Source organism: Macaca nemestrina, chromosome 13 (genome assembly GCF_043159975.1).
Source record: "Macaca nemestrina isolate mMacNem1 chromosome 13, mMacNem.hap1, whole genome shotgun sequence".
In the NCBI taxonomy this organism is placed as follows: Eukaryota; Metazoa; Chordata; class Mammalia; order Primates; family Cercopithecidae; genus Macaca; species Macaca nemestrina.
Window position 1 is genome coordinate 72,930,836 of NC_092137.1, and position 24,370 is coordinate 72,955,205.

Sequence of the window (24,370 nt, forward strand, 5' to 3'; positions counted from 1 at the left end):
CTGACCTTGTGATCCGCCCGCCTCGGCCTCCCAAAGTGCTGGGATTACAGGCTTGAGCCACCGCGCCCGGCCTCAATTCATTCTTGTAGATGAACTCACATTCAACAATAGAATTGAAAGGCTCTTTCAGCATTCATCTAGCTGTATTTATCAAGAAGAGAAAAAACACTATCTAACAAGATTTCAGTGACTCCTAATGGTATTTAGAGTTCATCCGAAAATAATAAATAGTTGGCATAATAGATCCCAAATCTAAATTAAGAAATATTTTATGATTTAGCCTCATCCAAAGATGTTAGGTTCTAATTTTTAGAGGTATCTTCTCTGGACTTAAATGGGTTATCAGACAAGATGATTTTGGAGTCCTTTCAAACTGTGAGATGCTACGAATTCTCTTATTTAGCTTTCCTTGACCATTCCATCAACAGTTGCCTCTCCCTTTTCTGATCACCTTCACTAGGAACTACCTAGGATGTTTGTATTTATTTGCTATTTATATGCCATCATGTTAGTTTCTATGTATAATAGTTTTGTCTTCGCAAGTAGATAATAATGACAAAGACAAAATCGTGACCTTTTAATACTTTTTGGTATCTAACTGGCATAATTTATACATACCATTAAGCACTGCCAAGTATGAGAAGGAAGAGCGTTTTCCCTCCCCACTAGGCCAGAATCTACTTAAATGGGAGAAAACCCCTTGTTTTGTTTTTATATTGTTTTTTAATATGTTTGTTAGCCACCTAATATATATTCGGTCTTACGCTGTAGGCTAAAGATTGATCCCTGCTGCACAATGATTATAATTAAGAGGATTCTGGTCTATGCCTTATTAGATAGATAATAGTATTCAGAAGCAACTTTAATTTCTTTTTAATGAGCCTAAATGAGTATTCTATTGCAAAGGGTGGGTGGGTTGAAGATTTATGGAAGAAGACAATGTATCAGATAAATAACATATGTTTTGTAGTTAGGGAAGGAGAAGCTGATTTCTGAGCTGTTATGAAGATAGAGGATGGGGGGGCAGAATTCCTACACAGACTTTTAGTAAGCAAAATGAAAAATCAGTGTTTTATTTTTCTTTAGCTGTTCTGACTGCTATTCTGCATGCAAAATTGTCCTCTCTTCATCTCTGCTTCTCAGATTACTGAAAGTCAAACCAAATTCCTTCTCTAATTGAGTCTAAGACCTTGCAATTGTACATATTAAAAACACTCTGCATTTCAGCAGTGTTCCCTTTACTGGTGCCACATCAGAGACCATTGCCTGACTGTATAATGACTTGCTGATCATATAGCAGAACGTAATTTAACAAACTACGCTGCACAGATTCTTATGCAACCAGTGTTCCATTCATATAAATCATTCCTGTGATAGGAAAGTTTTTTGGATACAGTTAGTTTCAAGTAAAAAGTATTAAATTTTTATATTCAAAGAAAAAATCAGTAAAGTTAATAATAAAAGTTCTTATATGAGTTGGCAATGAAAAGTGTTAATCAGTGTCCATGCATAATTTGGCCACCTTGGATGTATTTACTTTATGGAGCCCTAGCAGAAGGCTATTTTTCTTTCCATGCAATCTCTCTTTTTGGAGAGAAGATGATCTGTGAGTCTCTGGTGCATTAGGTCAAGGTTAGAAAATTAACTCGCAAGAAATTCCTCTATTTCTCATTTTTAGTTATGTTGCCCAGGCAGGACTCAAACTCCTCGGCTCAAACAATCCTCTCACCTCACCCTGCCAGGTAGCTGGAACTATAAGCATGTACCGCTGCACACAGCTCTCATTTTTGTTGTGTTATTTTTGTGATGTATGAATTTTTGTGAATACTTGTTGTATTTACTTGTGATACATACATTACTTGTGAATTTGTTGTTCTTACTTATATAGGGGTAGGATGTAGAAGCCATTTGAAGTGGAGAAATCACTTTTTAAATGCAGTTTTAAGCAAACATGGAAATTCCAAATTTTAAACAGTATTTTATAAAACAATATTTTATAAGAAGTTTTTATAGAGATGCTTTTGTAGAAAATGGTTTGGTAGAAAATTATCATTGTTATTATTTTTTGAGACAGCATCTTGCTCTGTCTCCCAGGCTGGAGTACAGAAGCACAATCATAGCTCACTACTGCCTCAAACTCCTGGGCTCAACAATCCTCCCACCTCAGCCTCCCAAGTAGCTAGGACAACAGGCATGCACCACCACTCCTGCCTAATTTTTTCTTTTAATTTTTTGTAGAGACAGAGTCTCACTGTGTTGCTCATACTGGTCTCAAACTCCTGGGCTCAAGTGATCCTCCTGTCTCAACCTCCCAAATCACTGGGATTACAGGTGTGAGCTCCCATGCCTGGCCCTAGAAAATTATTTTTAAATTAATCTTCAATGTATTGAGTCTTATAGGATTATATAACATAATGGTTAAAGGCTGTTTGTGACCCCTAAAATTAATATGTTGAAATCCTAACCCATAATATGATGGTATTAGGAGGTGGAGTCTGTGGAAGTGATGAGGTTCAGGAGGGTGGAGCTTTCATGAATAGGATTAATGCCTTTATAAAAGAAATCCCAGAGACCTCTCTCTCTGTCTCTCAGCCACATGAGGATATGAGAAGATGGTAGTCTGCAACCCAGATGAGGGCCCTCACAAGAACCCAACAATGCTGGAACTCTGATCTTGGACTTTCAGCCTCCAAAACTGTGAACAATACATTTCTGTTGTTTATAAGCCATTGAGACTACATACAGTATGTTGTCATAAGAGCCAGAAATGACTAAAGCAGAAATGTATATAAAGTACATATATATACTTAAGGCACTCAAAAATCTAATTCCTTTACTTTCTGCCTGTGCCCTAATCTTTCTCCAATAGCAAAGCTTCCTCTATCCATGTAATATAATACTACTCTGTTGGTGTCAAAACAATACAAGTCTAATCAATTTTCCATGTTTAACCCTTTTAAAATATGAAGCCATTTTGATGGCCACAAAAGTTTTCTGTGTTCTAGGTTAAAAACATCTTTAGTCCTTCATATGCAATAGTATCTTGTTAGCTATTCTATTTTCTGTCCCCAAAGATATTCTGCTTCACTTATATTCCCTTGAACTGTGACACACAAAGCTAAACATAACATTCCAGATGTATTCTAAACAGAAAAAAACAGAACTATCACCTCACTCGTCCAGAAACTAGAGCAGTACTATTCATACAGCCTTGGCTTTTTTGAATAACCACATTGCAGTGCCTCCTCCACCTCCCCACATGTATTGCTCATAAACTGTTCCCAATCTCTACTTACAATTAGTTATTTAAGATATAAGAATAGAAATTTCACAATAACTCAAGATAAAATTTAATTCTATTAGATGAAGCCAGATTCAAAATTCTGTAAAGATCCCTCAGAATCTTGATTCTGTTATTTATCATATTCATTTGCTATGAATGGAAATATAGAGCATACTCTTTAACATTTTGATTATGATGGAAAAACCAGTATTCAGCACAAAGGACCCTACTACACAATAGCAGCAATCTTCTGTTCTCACAGACTCATCTATCATTGTGCCTTATAGTCAACCAGTTGTCTGTTGATCGGTCTTTTTATTCAATTCCTATTTCTTCACCTTGTATAAATACATGACTAGGATGGCAATGATGTGTAAAACAATGTTGAAGAACAGTTACAAAAAGTGAATTATCTTCCAGTTTGTAAATGCACCATCCACTCTTGCCTTCAGACTTTGTAAATTCTGTCTTCTACCCACAACATGCCAACCCCAGAGCTCTGACCTTCATCAAATTCCTTTCTCTCAGCTAATACACCACTTTTTATAGGAAACCTTTGATCACCCAAACCTGGGTTAGATATTCCTCTTCTGAGATTCAGAAATACATTATACCTTCTCTATTATAATACTCACATTATTATAATTTCTTCTTGTCCTTCATACTCAACAAATTGCAAGCCTTAGGCAGCTTGCCATGAGTAGCATTATATAGGTCAAGCCTCAAGGAGCCAACCAATCCAGAGGTAAACATTCAGGACTGGAGCAAAAGGTTTGGTTACCCACCATTTCATAGGCTTTGGGGACTAATTCCATCATCTCATCTCATATCCATTTACCTCAGTGACTAAAGCCTAATCTTCTAATCATCCATCACCCTCCAGCCAGTCATCCCACATGCTCTCTGGATCTCCTAAGTATGAGATTACAAATGTGTGGTCTGCCAATAATTAGAAATTAGGAGAATTCACACAAACATCCAAGTTGTCAATATCTCTTGAAAAAACAATTATGGTTTGGTAAGATTAGGCCTATACTGCCCATGGAAATAAACATCTAGAGATGAACAGTAACTAACCCCCCTTAGACCTGTATTATCCTCTCTACACTTATTCACATATCTGTTAAATTCCCGGATTTAACTGAATATGCAAAACCTGTCCTAATAAAACCATTTCTACCCATGATCATGACTTCTTCTCCCATCTCTTCCACTATGACCTCTGGAATCTCATTCTGAGATCATCAAACTTCTATATACTCTTCTACATAATACAATAAATATTTTCATTCCAAAAAGGAAAAAAAAAATTTCTACATTTTTAAAAACAATAATTCTGCCAAAAGTTAGGAAATACAGGAGGACTGCTAGATCAAAATAAAACATAAAAGAACTCTTGAGCTAGTTAACTAAACAATTAAATAGTAGAAATATTAATAGCTATCCTAAAGCATATTAACTGTATTTGTGCCATGGAAAAACAATTTCTAATGCCCAAGTGCGAATCTCAGGAGGAAGTAGCAATATGAGTAATCGTGTAGTGACATGGTAGTCAACCCTAAAGGAGAAACATTGGCACTATATCAAATCACCAAACTAAACTAAATAATCCCAAAGTGATGTCCCAACATAGCAAACTACATAACGGTGCATTCATCATGACTTTGCATTATCACCACTAATCAAAACATCCTACAAAAAAGAAAATAGTTATAAAAGAGAATAAATGACAATGTGTGAACAGGCAATTAGAGCATAGTTAATGCTCACTGATAGTTCTAAAGTATAGGAATGTGTGTGTTTGTAGATGTATGCAAGTGTGCATATATGCATATGTGTATATATGTGTGTGTATATATATGTATATGTATATATATACATCACTGTTTATAAAATAATGTAACATTTAAATGAGTCAAAGATAAATTATCCATAATACCATATCATTGTTAATATATAGGACCTCTATGCCTCTACTCTATCACTCTATCCTACATATCCTACATATATATATGTAGGATGCAGTGATACAGTAGTGGGGGTGTGTGTGTGTGTATATATATATATATTTTTTTTTTTTTTTTGAGACAAAGTCTTGCTCTGTCACCCAGGCTGGAGTACAGTGGCACAATCACTGCTCACTGAATTCTTGACTTCCTGGGCTCCAGTGCTCCACCCACCTCAGCCTTCCAAGTAGCTGGGACTATAGGCACGTGCCACCATGCCTAGCTAATTTATGTATTTTTGGTAGAGATGGGGTTTCGTCATGTTGTCCAGGCTTTCTCGAACTCCTAAACTCAAGCAATCCACCCGCCTTGGCCTCCCAAAATGCTGAGATTACAGGCATCAGCCACCACGCCCAGCCCACCCCATCCAATCATAATGCTTAACTGACACCAAACCTGTAAAAGAAAATGCACAAACACATGTATTTTGTAGCAGTTACCTATTCATAATAGAATACAAGGATTGTCAAATGCATGGTGATGCCAACATGAAAAGCAATTTAAAGTAAATTCCAGATGGATTAAAGAGTTATATAAAGAAGGAAAACACACAAAAATCATTTTTTAAAGTATCAAATATAAATATACAAATAGAAAATTTAAAAACATCAAAAAGATGAATAGGTGATGCTACATGAAAGTGGATATAACTGATGATTTAAAAAGAGAACAAAAAGCTAAGCACAACTTCCCAACAGAATAGAAGTGTGAACATGGGAAATGAATACACAATTCACAAAGGAGGAATAGATCTAGTGGATAAACCTGTGTTAAAATGTTTAGACTTATGATTAGAAATGCAAAATTTTAAAAACCTATGAAATTTTAAAAGATTGAAGAAAAGAATAATACCTGTTGGCAAGAGTACAATGAAAGAAACTCTCTGAAAGAATCAGTAAAAATGTAAATGTAAAATATCAGTTTGGAAAACTCTTTTTTAATGTGTAGGAAGAACCTTAGATGTGTCTATATTCTTTAATCCAACAACTCCATCTCTCAGAATCTATCCTAAAGAAATGATCTTAAATATGGAAATTATTATGGTTATATATTTGGTATTTTAATATTTTTTAAAACCTGGAAATAATATAACATCCAGCATTTAGTAAAAATAATTTGCTGACACATACCACAATGATTCTCTAGATAATAAAAAAATTCAATGAAAGTAATGTTTGCATGGGATAGATAACAACGTGAAAAACACTTGTAAGTAAGTCTCAAACACTAGCTTCTCTCAATTTTTTTTTTATTTTTTTATTTTTTGAGACAGAGTCTCCCAGGCTGGAGTACAGTGGCACAATCACGGTTCACTGCAGCCTCGACCTCCTGGGCTCAAGCAATCCCCCCACCTCAGCCTCCCCAGTAGCTGGGACTACAGGTTTGTGTCACCATTCCCAGCTAATTTGTTAATATTTGCTAGAGTTTAAGTCTCCCTGTGTTGCCCAAGCTGGTCTCAACCTCATGGGCTCAAGCAATCCTCCCACATCAGCCTCCCAAATTGTTGGATTTACAGGCGTGAGCCACCGCACCCACCAGACACCAGTTTTCTTAATCTATACCTTGTGAACAAACTTCCTTAAACTAGAATGAACTGTACACTGTACACTTTTTGGTAGACTCATTAACATTTTTGTTTTTTTCTACTTTATATTATAGCATGTATTTCATTCTGACTCTTTGAAAAATACAAATTTTGCCTTTCTGATCAAATATTAAGCAACTTAACATAAAATGTTCCATCTGCCATCAGGTGGAGGCACAGGGATTCCAAAGAGAGGAGCACATTCCTGGAGACCTCCAACCTCCTACCCCATCCCAGGAACTGCGGAAGAAATTAGGCAGGATCACACAATGTATGTTGTCGTTGTTGTTGCTGTCGTTGTTGTTGTTGTTGTTGCTGCTGCTGCTGCTGCTACTGCTGTTTTAATATCACTTCCCCCATGCTCTATATCCATCAAGATTTTGATGCCTCAGAGAGAACCCCTGGTGTAATTAAAACAAAATAGAGGCCGGGCGCAGTGGCTCAAGCCTGTAATCCCAGCACTTTGGGAGGCTGAGACGGGCGGATCGCGAGGTCAGGAGATCGAGACCATCCTGGCTAACATGGTGAAACCCCGTCTCTACTAAGAAAAACAAAAAACTAGCCGGGGGAGGCAGCGGACGCCTGTAGTCCCAGCTACACGGGAGGCTGAGGCAGGAGAATGGCGTAAACCCGGGAGGTGGAGCTTGCAGTGAGCTGAGATTCGGCCACTGCACTCCAGCCTGGGCGACAGAGCGAGACTCCGTCTCACAAAAAAAAAAAAAAAAAAATAGACTCTGGTCCATTCTAACTTTCCAACCTTCAATAAATTACTTCAGCTCCTAGAGCTTCAGCATATTCAACTGTAAAAGAGAAGAATAATATTTGCCTTACAGGTTTATATAAATATTAAATTAGCAAACGTAGTCACATAGGTAAATACAGGTAAAACACCTGGAACAGTACCATGGGGCTGACTCAAATAAGGTTCACTTCCCCTTAATCAAACTGCTGAAGTGACTAAGACAGTATAAGCTGGTAAATAAAACAGGATCTGTACCATTAAAGAACTTAAAGTTTTGTGAGAATAAAAATACTTTAAACAAGTAATCACACTAATAAATTTTGCATAAAATATTGCAATAAGTACTATGAAGGAAAAGTTAACAGTGTTATGAAGTAGAGCGGGCCTCTGACTTAGATTGCTGAGGATCGAGAAAGCTTCCTTTGGAAACATATTTAAGCTGAAATCTTTAAAATAAATAGGAGAGGAGGACAATGAAGATAAAAATGATCCAGATGTAAGAAAAGAGCATGTGTGAAGGTCCAAAGACACACAAAACGTTGGCAGCTTAAAAAAAGAAAGAAGAAAAGAAAAAGGCAGTGGCTGCAGCATACTGAGCAAGCAGAAAGACTCAAGGAGAGACTAGTAAGATATAGGCAGCTTTCACGTTGAGAAACTATAGCCCATGACTTAAAGCCAATCTATAGCCTGTATTTGTACAATCCTAATGCTAAAAATGTTTTTTACATTTTGTAAGAGCTGTAAAAAAATGCTAATAAAAAAAAAAACAGACTCTCATTTCTAGAAAGACAGAATAGATGCACTTTTCCTCCTCTTCCTGCTAAGTACAACTAAAATACTGCAGCCCCAGCACTACCCCACCAAAAACCAAGTAGTAAACCAAGACTTGCAATGCCTCCAGGCTATAATTTGGTGCTCCAACCCATCCCCACCTTAGGGATGGTGTCAGAAAAGGCAGACTGGGGAGCTTGCAATTTACACACCAACAGAAAGTAACAAAGAAACCTTACATGGTGTCAACAGACATGTGACAGAATGGTAAGCAGAAATAGACAAATCCACACTTATAAATGGAGACTTCAAAACCCTCACCTCAACAACTGAACAACTCTAGAACAATTAGGAAATCAACAAAGATATAGAAGAATTCACCAGTACCATCAAGCAACAAGATCTAAATGACATTCATAGAATAAGCTTCAAAAAAGGTTCACATCTCCTTAATCAAACTGCTGAAGTTTCAAATTTGTGCTGTCCTTATAACAACAGAAAAATACTCATTCTTTACAAATATCAACAGAACATACAAAAAGATAGACCATATTATGGGCCACAAAACACATCTCAACAAATTTAAACAAACAGAAATCATAGGGTGTGATCTCTGAAAATAATGAATCTCCTACATGCTTGGAAACAAAAACAAAAACAAAAAAACTTCTAAATAATATATGGGTCAAGAAAACATCTCAAAAAAATTTAAAATACATTGAACTGAATGAAAGTGAAAATAAACCAAACCAAAATTAGTAGGATATAGCCAATGCAAGAAGGAAATTTCTAGCACTACACGTATATATTAGAAAAAAGGAAAAGTCTCAAATCAATAATCTAAGCTTCTACCTCAAAAAACTAGAAAGAGAAAAGCAAAGTAACTCTAAAACACATAGAAGGAAGAAAATCATAAGGATAAAAACACAAATCAATTAAATTGAGAACAAGAAAATGTTAGAGAAAATCAATGAAACAAAAAGGTGGTTCTTTGAAAATATTAGTAAAATTGGCAAACTTCAAACAAAACTGACAATGAAAAAAAGAGAAAAAATACAAATCAGGAATGAAACAATGGCTATCACCATGGGCTGTGCAGACATGAAAAGAATAATAAGGGAATGCTATGGTAGAAAAGACTCTACACATATAAATTTGACAAAGTAGATGAAATAGACCAATTCCTCAAAAACTACAAAGTACCACACCTTCCCCCAATATTAAATAGAAAATTTAAATAGTCCTGTAACTGGGAAGGAAATTGAATTTACTGAAAAATCTCCCCTTAAAAAATCTCCAGGTGCATATGGTTTCAATAGAGAATTCCACCAAACATTTTAAGAAGAATTAACACCAATTCTACACAATCTTTTCCAGAAAGCAGAAGAGGAAGGAATACCTCCCCGACTCATTTTATGAAGCACTGATGTCAAAACTAGACAAAGACAGTACTAAAATAGAAAACTACAGACCAATATTCTTCATACGTTTAGATAAAAATATCTTAGCAAAATACAAGTAAACAGAATTCAGCAATTTACAAAAGGAATTATATACCATGACCAAGTATGGTTTATTCAAGGAATGTAAGGTTGCTTGAATATTTGAAAAATAAATTATTGTGATACATCATATTAACAGACTAAAGATATAACAGAAGAAAGGAAATCTAAAGAAGAAAAATGAGGCCAAGAGAGTAGGATTACTTGAGGCCAGAAGTTCAAGAAGAGCCTAAGCAACATAGGCTTAGGCTATAAGAAACAAAAAATTTCTTTAAAAAATTAGTCAGGTGCAGTGTCATGCATCTGTAGTTCCAGCTACTCAGGAGGCTGAGGCAGGAGGATGGCTTGACCTCAGGAGTTTGAGGCTGTAATGAGCTATCATCATGCCATTGCACTCCAGCTAGGTGACAGTGAAACCATGTATTAAATATCTTTTAAAAATAAAGAAGACAAGAAAGAGGAAGAGGAAGAAAAAAAGGGAAGGAAAAAAGGAGGGAAGAAGGAAAGGAGGGAGGGAGGGATAGAGGGAGGGAGGGAAGGAAGGAAGGAAGGAGAGAGGAAGAAGATAGAAGAAGGAGGGGGAGGAGGAGAACAGGAGGGAGGAAGAAGAAGGAAGAAAAAGGAGGAGGAGGAAGAAAAAGATGGAGGAGAAGGAGGAGGAGGAAGGAGGAGGAGGAGGAGAAGGAGAGGAAGAAGGAAGAAGAAGAGGTGGCGGCAGCAGCAGCCACAGTGCTAGAGAAAGAGAAAGAGGAAGAAAAAGAACCATATGATCAAATCAATTGATGCAGTAAAAACTCTTGACAAAATCCAACATCCATTCATGATACAAACTCTCAGAATACTAGAAATAGAGATGAATTTCCTCAACTTGATAAAATCTACAAAAACTTCATAGTTGACATCACAGTAAATGGTTAAAGGCTGAATATTTTCCCCCTAACACAGGAAGCAAGAAGATATGCATTCTAACCACTGCTATTCAGTATAGTACGTACAGTTCTAGCCACAGCAATAAGGCCAAAAAACAGAAAAAAGAAAAGAAAAAGCACACATATCAGAAAATAAAAAATAAAACTGTCTTTATTTACAAATGATATGATAACCTATGTAGATTATTCCAAGCAATCTACAAAAAAAAAAAAAACTACTAGAACGAATAACATCATGGTACTGGTACCAAAACAGAGATACAGACCAATGGAACAGAACAGAGCCCTCAGAAGAAATACCACACATCTACAACCATCTGAATTTTGACAAACCTGACAAAAACAAGAAATGGGGAAAGGATTCCCTATTTAATAAATGGTGCTGGGAAAACTGGCTAGCCATATGTAGAAAGCTGAAATTGGATCCCTTCCTTACACCTTTTAGAAAAATTAATTCAAGATGGATTAAAGACTTATATGTTAGACCTAAAACCATAAAAACCCTACAAGACAACCTAGGAAATACCATTTAGGACATAGGCATGGGCAAGGACTTCATATCTAAAACACCAAAAGCAATGGCAACAAAAGCCAAAATTGACAAATGGGATCTAATCAAATTTAAGAGCTTCTGCATGGCAAAAGAGACTACCATCAGAGTGAACAGGCAACTTACAGAATGGGAGAAAATTTTTACAATCTACTCATCTGACAAAAGGCTAATATCCAGAATCTACAAAGAACTTAAACAAATGTACAAGAAAAAACAAACAACCCCATCAAAAAGTGGGCAAAGGATATGAACAGACACTTCTCAAAAGAAGACATTTATGCAGCCAGCAGACACATGAAGAAATGCTCATCATCACTGGTCATCAGAGAAATGCAAATCAAAACCACAATGAAATACCATCTCACACCAGTTAGAATTGTGATCATTAAAAAGTCAGGAAACAAAAGGAATCCTAGAGAGAATGTGAAGAAATAGTAACGCTTTTACACTGTTGGTGGGAGTGTAAACTAGTTCAACCACTGTGGAAGACAATGTGGCGATTCCTCAAGGATCTAGAACTAAAAATACCATTTGACTGAGCAATCCCATTACTGGGTATATACCCAAAGCATTATAAATCATGCTACTATAAAGACACATGCACACACGTTTCATGCGGCACTATTCACAATAGCAGTATCTTGGAATCAACCCAAATGTCCATCAATGACAGACTGGATTAAGAAAATGTGGCATATATACACCATGGAATATTACGCAGTCATAAAAAAGCATGAGTTCATGTCCTCTGCGGGGACATGGATGAGGCTGGAAACCATCTTCTGAGCAAACTATCACAAGGACGGAAAACCAAACACCACATGTTCTCACTCATAGGTGGGAACTGAACAATGAGAACACCTGGACACATGGCAGGGAACATCACACATGGGGGCCTGTCATGGGGTGAGGGGCAGGGAGAGGGATAGCATTAGGAGAAATACCTAATGTAAATGATGAGTTAATGGGTACAGCAAACCAATATGGCACATATATACCTATGTAACAAACCTGCACGTTGTGCACATGTACCCTAGAACTTAAAGTATAATTTTAAAAAAAGAAAGAAAGAAAAGAAAATTAGCAAAGATATTCAGGACCTACACTCAGCATTGGATCAAATGGACCTGACAGGTATCTACAGAAATCTCCACCCAAAAACAACAGAATATACATTCTTCTCATCACCACAAGGAACATACTCTAAAATCAGTCACATGACAGAAAGTAAAACACTCAATATACATTCTTCTCATCACCACAAACAACAGAATATACATTCTTCTCATCACCACAAGGAATATACTCTAAAATCAGTCACATGACAGAAAGCAAAACACTCCTCAGCAAATGCAAAAGAACTGAAATCATAACAATCCCTCAGACCACAGCACAATCAAATTAGAAATCAAGACTAAGAAATCTGTTCAAAATCATACAATTACAAGAAAATTGAATAACCTGCTTCTGAATAACATTTGGGTGAATAATGAAATTAAGGCAAACATCAAGAAGCTCTTTAAAACTAATGAGAACAAAAATACAACATACCAGAATCTCTGGGACACAGATAAGGCAGTGTTAACAAGGAAGTTTACAGTACTAAATGACCACATCAAAAAGTTTTTAAAAACCTCAATGTAACAACTTAATATCACAACTAAAAGAACTAGAGAACCAAGAGCAAACTAAGCCCAAATCTAGCAGAAGACAAGAAACAACCAAAATGATAGATGAACTGAAGGAGATTGAGACACAAAAAAACTATTGAAAAGATCAATGAATCCAGGAGCTGGTTCTTTTAAAAACTGAATAAAATAGATAGACCACTAGCTAGACCAATAAAGAAGAAAAGAAAGAAGATTCAAATAAACACAATCACAAATGACAAGGGGAATACTACCATTGACCCCACAGAAATACAAATAATCATAAGAGAATATTATGAACACCTCTATGCAAATAACTAGAAAATCTAGAAGAAATGGATAAATTCCTGGACATATACAGTCTCCCAAGACAGAATAAGGAAGAAATTGAATCCCTAAACAGACCAACACTGAGCTCTGGAATTGGATCAGTAATAAATAGTCTACCAACCAAAAAAAGCCCAAGACCAGATGGATTCACAGCTGAAATCTACTAGATATACAAAGAAAAGCTGGTACCATTCCTGCTGAAACTATTCCAAAAAATTGAGGAGACCTCAGTATGAGGTCATTCTATGAGGTCAGCATCATCCTGATACCAAAATCTGGCAGACACACAACAATAAAAGAAAACTTCAGGCCAATATCCTTAATGAACATTGATACAAAAATCCTCAACAAAATACTTGGCAAATTGAATACAGTAGCACATCAAAAAGCTTATTCACCATGATCACGTAGGCTTTATCCTTGGGATGCAAGGTTGGTTCAACATATGCAAATCAATAAATGTGATTCATCACATAAACAGAACTAAAGACAAAAATCACATGATGGCTGGGTGTGGTGGCTCACCCCTGTAATCCCAACACTTTGGGAGGCCAAGGAGAGCAGATCACTTGAGGTCAGGAGTTCAAGACCAGCCTGATCAACATGGCAAAACCCCACCCCTACTAAAAATACAAAACTTAGCCAGGCGTAATGGCACACACCTGTAATCCCAGCTCCTCAGGAGGCTGAGGCATGAAAATCACTTGAACCCAGGAGGAAGAGGTTATACTGAGCCAAGACTGTGCCACTGTGCTCCAGCCTGGGCAACAGAGTGAGACTCTGTCTCAAAAAACAAAACAAAACAAACCACATGATTATCTCAATAGATGCAAAAAAGGTTTTTAATAAAATTCAACTATGCTTCATGTTAAAAACTCTCAATAAACTAGGTATTGAAGGAACACAGCTCAAAATCATAAAAACCAAACCCACAGTCAACATCATATGAAATGGGCAAAACCTGGAAGCACTCCCATGAAAACTGGCACAAGATAAGAATGCCCTCTCTCACTACTTCTATTAAATATAGTATTGGAAGTACTGGCCAGGGCAATCAGGTAAGAGAAAGAAATAAAGAGCATCCAAATAGGAAAACAGGAAGTCAAACTTGTCCTGTTTGCAGATGACATGATCTTGTAACTAGAAAACCCCATAGTCACAGCCCAAAAGATTCTTAAGCTGATAAACAACTTTGGCAAATCCTCAGGATACAAAATCAATGTGCAAAAATCACTAACATTCCTACACAGGAACAACCATCAACTCCAGAGCCAAATCAGGAACACAATCCCATTCACAACTGCCACACACAAAAATAAAATACCTAGGAATACAGCTCACCAGGGAGGTGAAAGGTCTCTACAAAGAGAACTACAAAACATTTCTCAATTAAATCAGTGATGACACAAACAAATACAAAAGCATTCCAGGCTCATAAATAGAAGAATCAATACCATTAAAATGTCAATACTGCCCAAAGCAATTTATACATTCAATGCTATTCTTATTAAACCACCATTGACACTCTTCACAGAACTTAAAAAAAAAAACACCTATTTTAACATTCATATGGAACCAAAAAAGAGCCCCAATAGTCAAGTCAATTCTAAGCAAAAAGAACAAAGCCAGAGGCATCACATTACCTGACTTCAAACTACACTACAGGGCTAAGGTAATCAAAACAGCATGGCACTAGTATAAAAACACACACATAGACCAATGGAATAGAACAGAGAACCCAGAAAAAAGGCCACATACCTACAACTATCTGACTTTCGACAAACCTGACAAAAACAAACAATGAAGAAAGGATTCCCTACTCAATGAAAGTTGCTGGGATAACTGGCTAGCCAGTTAGGATACCCCTTCTTTACACAATATACAAAAATCAACTCAAGATGGATTAAAGACTTAAATGTAAAATCCAAAACTATACAAACCCTGAAAGACGGCCAGTGTGTTGGCTCACACCTGTAATCCACCACCTTAGGAGGCCAAGGTGGGTGAATTACCTGAGATCAGGAGTTTGAGACCAGCCTGGCTAATATGGTGAAACCCCGTCTCTACTGAAAATACAAAAAATTAACCAGATGTGGTGACAGGCACCTGTAATTCCAGCTACTCGGGAGGCTGAGGCAGGAGAATTGCTTGAACCCAGGAGGCAGAGATTGCAGTGAGCCAAGATTGTACCATTGCACTACAGCCTGGGCAAAAGAGCAAAACTCTGTCTTTAAAAAAAAAAAAAAAAAAAAAAAAACCTGAAAGACCATTCTGGACGTAGGCAAAGATTTCATGATGAACATGCCAAAAGCAACTGCAACAAAAGCAAAAAATGACAAATGAGATCTCATTAAACTAAAAGAGTTTCTGCACAGCAAAGGAAACTATCAACAAAGTGAACAGACAACCTACAGAATGGGCAAAAAGTTTTACAAACTATGCATTTCGTATGCAGCATCTATAAGGAACTTAAAACAAATTTACAAGAAAATAACACCATTAAAAAGTGGACAAAGGATATGAACAGACACTTTTCAAAAGAAGGCATACATCTAGTCAAGAATCATATGAATAAAGCTTAACATCACCATTCATTAGAGAAATGCAAATCAAAACCATAAGATACCATCTCACACCAGTCAGAATGGCTATAATTAAAAAGTAAAAAAATAACAGATGCTAGTAAGGTTGCAGAGAAAAAGAAACACACACTGTTAGTAGGAGTGTAAAAGTTTAACCATTGTGGAAGAGAGTGTGGCAATTCCTCAAAGACCTAAATACAGAACTACCACTCAATTGGCGTGCAATCCCATTACTGAGCTACCATGCAATCCCATTACTGGGTATGTACCCAAAGGAATACAAATTGTTGTATCATAAAGACACATGCACACATATGTTAATTGCAGCATTATTCACAATAGCAAAGACATGGAATCAACCTAAATGCCCATCGGTGGTAGACCTGATAAAGAAAATGTGGTACATGCACACCGTGGAATACAATGCAGCCAAGAAAAAGAACAAGATCATGTCCTCCCCAAGAACATGGATAAAGCTGGAGGCCATTATCCTTAGCAAACTAATGCAGGAAGAGAAAACCAAATATATGTTCTCACTTACAAGTAGGAGCTAAAGGATGAGAACATATGGACACACAGAGGGGAAAAACACATACTAGGACCTGTCAGAGAGCGGAAGGTGGGAGGAGGAAGAGGATCATAAAAAATAACTAACGGGTACTAGGCTGAATATCTGGGTGACAAAATAATCTGTACAACAAACTCTCATAACACAAGTTTACATATACAACAAATGTGCACATATACCACTGAACTTAAAAGTTAATTTTTTTAAAAAAAGCATCCGGGCAAAGAAAAGCCTAGGATACAATGGCTTCACTGTTGAAATTTACCATACACTTAAAGAAAACGTAACACCAATCCTACTCAAACTAATCTGAGGAACAGAGGAGGAGGGAATTCTTCCAAAGTCTTTCTACAAGGCCAGTACTACCCTTATACCAAAACAAGAGACATCAAAGAAAGAAAACTATAGCCCAATGTCCCAGATGAGCATCGATATAAAAATTATTAACAAAATACTAGCAAACTAAATTCAACAACACATTAAAAATAACCAAGTGGTATTTTTCCCAGGGATGCAGTGATGGTTCAACATATGCAAATCAATCAAGGTGATACATCCTATCTACAGAATGAAGCACAAAAACCATATGATCATTTCAATTAATGCTGAAAAAGCATTTGATAAAATTCAACATCCCTTCATGATAACAAAAAGCTAGGTACAGAAAGAACATATCTTAACACAATAAAAGTCAAATACTACAGACCATAGCTAGTATCAAACTGAATGGGGAAAAACTGGAAGCCTTGCCTCTAAGATCTGGAACAGGACAGGAATGTGCACTCTCACCACTGTTATTCAACATAGTACTTGAAGTACTAGATAGAGCAATCAGACAAGAGAAAGAAAGGGCATCCAAATTGGAAAGAAAGAAGTCAAATTATCCTTGTTTGCTGATGATATGATCTTATATTTGGAATAACCTAAAGACTCCACACACACACACACACACACACACACACACACACAAAACCTATTAGAACTAATAAAGAAATTCAGTAAAGTTGCTGGATACAATATTAACATAGAAAATGAGTAGCAATTCCATATGTCAAAACTGAACAATCTGAAAAAGAAATCAAGAAAGTAATCTCATTTATAATAGCTACAAATAAAATAAAATACCTAGGAATTAACCAAAGAAGTAAAAGATCTCTAAAATGAACACTATAAAACACTGATGAATGAAATTGAAGAGGACATAAAAAATGGAAAGATATTCCATAGTCATGGATTAGAAGAATCAATATTGTTAAAATGTCCATACTACTCAAAGCAGTCTATAGATTTAATACGAGCTCTATCAAAATATCAGCGACATTCTTCAGAGAAGTTGAAAAAACAATACTAAGATTTATATGGAACCACAAAAGACCCACAAGAGCCAAAGCTATCTTGAGCAAAAAGAAGAAAACTGGAAGAATCACATTATCTGACTTTAAATTATACTACAGAGCTATAGTAACCAAAACAGCATGGTATTGGTGTTAAAACAGATATGTAGACCAATGGAACAGAATAGAGAACTCAGAAACAAATCCACACCTTTACAGTGAACTCATTTTCGACAAAGGTGCCAAGAACATATACTGGGGCCGGGTGCAGTGGCTCACCCCTGTAATCCCAGCACTTTGGGAGGCCAGGGTGGGCAGATCACCTGAGGTCAGGAGTTCAAGACCAGACTGGCCAACGTGGTAAAACCACGTATCTACTAAAAGTAGAAAAACTAGCCAGACATGGTGGTGGGTGCCTATAATCCCAGCTACTTGGGCAGCTGAGGCAGGAGAATCGCTTGAACCTGGAAGGCGGAGACTGCAGTAAGCCAAGATCACGCCATTGCACTCCAGCCTGGGTGAGAAACTCTGTCTCAAAAAAAACAAAAAGCACATACACTGGAGAAAGGAAAATCTCTTCAATAAATGGTGCTGGGAAAACTGGATATCCATATGCAAAAGAATAAAACTAGACCCCTATCTCTCGCCATATATAAAAGTCAAATCAAAATGAATTAGAGACAGAAATCTAAGACCTCAAACTATGAAACTACTGAAAGAAAGCCTCAGGGAAACATTCCAGTACATTGGTCTGGGCAAAAAAAAAATTTTTTTTTTTTTTTTTTTTTTTTTTGAGACGGAGTCTCTCTCTGTCGCCCAGGCTGGAGTGCAGTGGCGTGATCTCCACTCACTGCAAGCTCCACCTCCCGGGTTCACACCATTCTCCTGCCTCAGCCTCCCGTGTAGCTGGGACTACAGGCACCCGCCACCACGCTCGGCTAATGTTTGTATTTTTAGTAGAGGCGGGGTTTCACCATGTTAGCCAGGATGGTCTCGATCTCCTGACCTCGTAATCCGCCCATCTCGGCCTCCTAAAGTGCTGGGATTACAGGCGTGAGCCACCACGCCCGGCCTGGGCAAAAATTTCTTGAGCAATACCCCACAAGCACACTCAACAAACGCAAAAATGGACAAATGGAATCACATCAAGCTAAAAAGTTTCTGCATGGCAAAGGAAACGATCCAGAAAGTGAAGAGACTACCCACAGAATGGGAGAGAATATTTGCAAACTACTCATCTGACAAGGGATTAATAATCAGAATACAAGGAGCTCAAACAACTTTATGAGAAAAAAAATCTAACAATCCAATTTAAAAATGGGCAAAAGATCTGAATACACATTTCTCAAAAGAAGACATAGAAATGGCAAACAAGTATATGAAAAGGTGCTCAGCATCACTGATCATCAGAGAAATGCAAATCAGAACTACAAAGAGGTATCATTTCACCCCGGTTAAATGGATTTTACCCAAAAGACTGGCAATAACAAATGCTGGCAAGGATATGGCAAAAAGGGAACACTATCTAGTACACTGTTGGTAGGAATGTAAAATAGTACAATCACTATGGAGAACAGTTTTAAAGTTCCTCGAAAAACTAAAAATAGAGCTACCGTATGTTCCAGCAATCCCATTGTTAGGTATATACCCAAAAGAAAGGAAATCAGTACATCAAAGAGCTATCTGCACTCCCATGTTTACTGCAGAACTATCCACAATAGCCAACATTTGGAAGCAACCTAAGTATCCATCAACAGACGAATAGATAAAGAAAATGTGATACATATACACAATGGAACACTATTCAGCCACAACAAAGAATGAGATGCAAATGTCATTTACAACAACATGGATGGAACTGGAAGTCATTATGTTAAATGAAATAAACCAGGCACAGAAAGACAAACGTTGCATGTTCTTATTTATTTGTGGGAGCTAAAAATTAAAATAACTGAGGCCAGGTGTGCTGGCACATGACTGTAATTCCAGCACTTTGGGAGGCCGAGGCAGGAGGATCACTTGATTCCAGTTCAAGACCAGCCTTGACATGATGGTGAGACCCCTGTCTCTACAAAAATTTAAAATTAGCCAAGCATGGTAGTGCACACTGTAGTCCCAGCTACTCAGGAGGTTGAGGTGGGAGGATCACTTAAGCCCAGGAGTTTGAGGCTGTTGTGAGCTGCAATCACACCACTGCTTTCCTACCTTGGTGACAGGGAGAGACCCTGTCTCTATTTAAAGGAAAAAATAAAATTGAACTCATGGAGATAATAGAATGATGTTTACCACAGGCTGGGAATGGTAGTGGGTGGCAGGGAGTGGGGATGGTTAATGGGTACAAAAACCAGCTAGATAGAATAAGATCTAGTATTTATGACAGCACAATACGGTGAGTATAGTAAATAACAATCAAACTGTACATTTAAAAATAACTAAAATAGTATGATTAGATTGCTTGTAACACAAAAAGTGAATGCTTGAGGTAACAATGTCCCATTTATCCTGATGTGGTTATTACACATTGTATGCCTGGATCAAAATATCTCACGTATCACGTAAATATATGCACCTACTATATGCCCACAAAAATTAATTTTTTTAAATCTGTGCAGCAGTAAAAGAAAAAAATCTAAAAAATGAAAAAAATTAAATTTTTAAAAACTAAATAAATAAATAAAATTTACATGAAAATGTAAAGAAACTAAAGTAGCTAAAAACAGTTTTGAAGAAAGTGCGAGAAAGCAGTCTACCTTATTGCAAGACTTACACAGCTATAGTAATCAAGACTGTGTGAAGGGACATGCACATAATTCAATGGAACAGAACAGATCCCAGAAACAGCCCCACAGTACAGCCAACTGATTTTTCCCAAAGGTACAAAACCCTTTCAATGGAGGAAGAATAGCTTTTTCAACAAATGGTGCTGCTGGAGCAATTTCATAAACATAAGCAAAAAAAATGAACCTCAACCTAAACTTCACACCATTTGCCAAAATAAATTAAAATTAATCATAGACATAAATGTAAAACATAAACCTATAAACCTTTTAGAACAGGGGTCCCCAACCCACGGGCCACAGACCAGTACCAGTCCATAGCCTGTTAGGAACTGGGCGCAGGGCAGGACACGAGCAGCTGACCAGTGAGCATTACCACCTGAGTTCCACCTCCTGTCAGATCAATGCAGCATTAGAATCTCATAGGAATGTGAATCCTATTATGAATTGCGCATCTGAGGGATCTAGGCTGTGTGTGCCTATGAGAATCCAATGCCTGATGATCTAAGTTGGAATAGTTTCATCCCAAAACCATCCCCCACATCAGTTTGTGGAAAAATTGTCTTCATGAAACCAGTCCCTGGTGCCAGAAAGTTGGGGACTGCTGTTTTAGAAAATACGTAAAAGAGGCTGGGCACGGTGGCTCACGCCTGTAATCCCAGCAGTTTGGGAGGCAGAGACGGGCGGATCACGAGGTCAGGAGATCAAGACCATCCTGGCTAACATGGTGAAACCCCATCTCTACTAAAAATACAAAAATTTAGCCGGGCATGGTGGTACACGCCTGTACTCCCAGCTACTCAGGAGGCTGAGGCAAGAGAATCACTTGAACCCGGGATGTGGAGGTTGCAGTGAGCTGAGATCGCGCCACTGTACGCTAGCCTGGGCAACAGAGGTAGACTCCATCTCAAAAAAAAAAGAAAGAAAAAAAAGAGAAGAAAAGAAAAGAAAATAGGTAAAAGACATAGAAATATATTTACTGAAGAGGATATAGGAATAGCAAATACACACATGAAAAGATGTTCAACATCACTACAATTCCTATCAGAATGGCTATTATAAAAAAAAATGGCAAAATCAAATGCTTCAGGGAATGCAGAGAAATCAGATCCTTCGACACAGTTGATAGAAATGTAAAACATTACATCCACTCTGGAAAACACTTTGGCAGTTTCTTAAAAAAAAAAAAAAAAAAAAAAAAAAAAAAAAAAAAAAGCCCAGGATTTCAAGGCTACAGTGAACTATGATCACACCACTGCACTCCAGCCAGGGTGATATCCCATCTCTTAAAAAGAAAAACAAATATCTTGAACCCTAGTTTACCAAAAGACTAGTATTACACAAGTGAATCAACCAGTCAATAACAGCAATAAAAACAGCCTAATCTGAGCATCACTATGGACCCGCAATTATATGAAGTAATATCTGTGCTTTGTCTGTTTTAATCTTTCAACTACCCTTTGAGTTAGATTAATTACACTGGATTACAAAAGTTAAATTCTATGCTAAAAATCTTACTGTTAGGAAATGGTAGAGGCAGGACTCAAAATTCAGGCAGTGTGAACACAAAGCCTGTAGTTCTAATCCATGGTTTAATACTGCCTCCACTAAACTACCCTCCACCTTCATTTGTGAGGGAACAACCAAATGAAATGCAGGAAATTACAGACAAGTGAGGTAGGCAGAACTGAATCGATACTAATTGAGTTGATCTTTGAAAAGACACCTGAAAGGAAAACCTCTGAAGACACAATTGCTCTAAGAATAACTAATCAGTTAGTAAAAGATGCTGTTTAGTTGTTGCAATAGTAATTGCAATTTTCGCCATTAAAACAGCAAAACCGCAATTACCTTCGCACCAACCTAATACAATAGTTTCTTATTTAGTGAGCGCTAAGTAACACTTTGTGACTGGAATGCCTACTTTTTCTTTTTTTTTTTTTTTAAGACAGAGTCTCCCTCTGTCGCCCAGGCTGGAGTACAGAAGCGCAATCTCAGCTCACTGCAAGCTCTTCCTCCCAGGTTCATGCCATTCTCCTGCCTCAGTCTCCCAAGCAGCTGGGACTACAGGCGCCTGCCACCACACCCGGCTAGTTTTGTGTATTTTTAGTAGAGATGGGGTTTCACCGTGTTAGCCAGGGTGGTCTCAATCTCCTGACCTTGTGATCCACCCACCTCAGCTGGAACGCCTACATTTTTTACTGTGCCTAAAAAGATTTAGACATCCATTCTACTGAAAGAGAAGATATATATATGACAATGAGACACAGATCCAGTATAATAATTTGGCCTGCCTCTGTTAGGAGTAAGAATTAAATGTCTTCTAAAATTCTCTTTCTAAATAATCTGTGATCTCTAGTTTCAAATTTATTAATTTTACAAATGAGTCAATATTTTTACTTCCCTAAATTTCTATAAAATAAAGCCACACAGAGCCAGGTAAAAGAATTATGATATATAATGTATTAAATTTCAAATTTCACCCCCCTCCCCACAAATAAGAAAAAAAAAAAAAAACCTGAGTAATTACACCTAATAAACACAGTAGCAGGAGCGTCAACCTTTGAAAGAGAAAGGAGACCAAAAAAATGCGTAACCATCTGGTAACCATGCGTTATTTGAGCAAATGTTAGTGTTCTAATTGAGATCTAATTGAGTTTGATTTACTTGTCAAGATAATTGCTTCAGTATTAATTAAATATGTCTCCTGCAGCTGCACAGAAAGCTAAACCTTACATTCTGCTGATTATATAGGATACATATCGATCATTCAAGTCAACATTGCTAGGCTCATATTACACCAAAAATAGCTCTCTGTATATTGATTATTAACATCTCAGATTCTGACATTAGTTATTTCTCAACAGATGAAGAATAACATTTCTGAAATCTTGAGAGGAAATTAGTGAGGCTACTTACAGACTAGTCAGAAAACTATTCACCATCAATAATATATATATATGTAAAATCTTACATAAATATATGTGTATATAAATGATTTTATACATTATATGAGAGATTTTTACTTTTTTCTATGGAATTATATATAATTAATATACTATATGAAATTATATATAAAATATATAGTAATATACATCTAATATTATAATTATATAAGATAATATATAATAGGCATATATTTTATGTATAATATATAATCACAAAGAAAAAAGGAAAAATTAGGACCAGGCATGGTGGCTCGCACCTGCAGTCCCAGCATTTTGATAGGCTGAAGTGGGAAGATCTCTTGAGCCCAGGAGTTCAAGGCCGGCATGGTCAACACAGTGAGACCTCAGTTATATATTTTTTAAAAATTTAAAAAAGAAAATATTACTCTTTTATAATCCTGTTGCCATTTTCCAGAAAGTAGTATGTTAAAGCAGGAAATACTGACGAGTTGAAAGAGACCTAAAAATCACCTAATTTTGCCCCCAAATTATACTTCTAAAAGAGGTAAAATATTAATTGACTGACCAAAGTTCTTCATTTGATACCTAACATTTGAAACTAACTTCTAAGTAAAGGCTTTATCAAATATATTTTTCCCATATATATGCTTCAATGGGATACACCAAGCTTCCATAGCTATGAGTACAGCACTACTACAAATGAATCTAAAAGGATATTAAGTATTAATAACAACAAAATGGTTGTAGGTCTGGTACAAGTACACTGGTTCAGAATAACCTTTGATAATGTATAATGGTACAATGTCATGAAATTTAAGGAATGCTTTTAGAGATCAGATTTTTCTCCAGC

General features: G+C 36.9%; 1 protein-coding gene and 1 long non-coding RNA gene across 7 annotated transcripts in view; both read right to left on the bottom strand.

Annotated features, from left to right (window-relative positions):
• Window positions 1–24,370, bottom strand: part of LOC105465254 (exocyst complex component 6B) — a 676,825-nt gene that overhangs the window by 478,090 nt on the left and 174,365 nt on the right. The window lies entirely within an intron of this gene.
• LOC139357893 (uncharacterized) overlaps window positions 1–24,370 on the bottom strand; it is a 104,676-nt gene that overhangs the window by 19,664 nt on the left and 60,642 nt on the right. Inside the window, exon 1 of the long non-coding RNA XR_011611896.1 lies at window positions 72–24,370. This exon is cut by the window's right edge and continues 60,642 nt beyond it. This is a non-coding gene — a long non-coding RNA (uncharacterized lncRNA). The remainder of the gene's footprint in view (window positions 1–71) is intronic.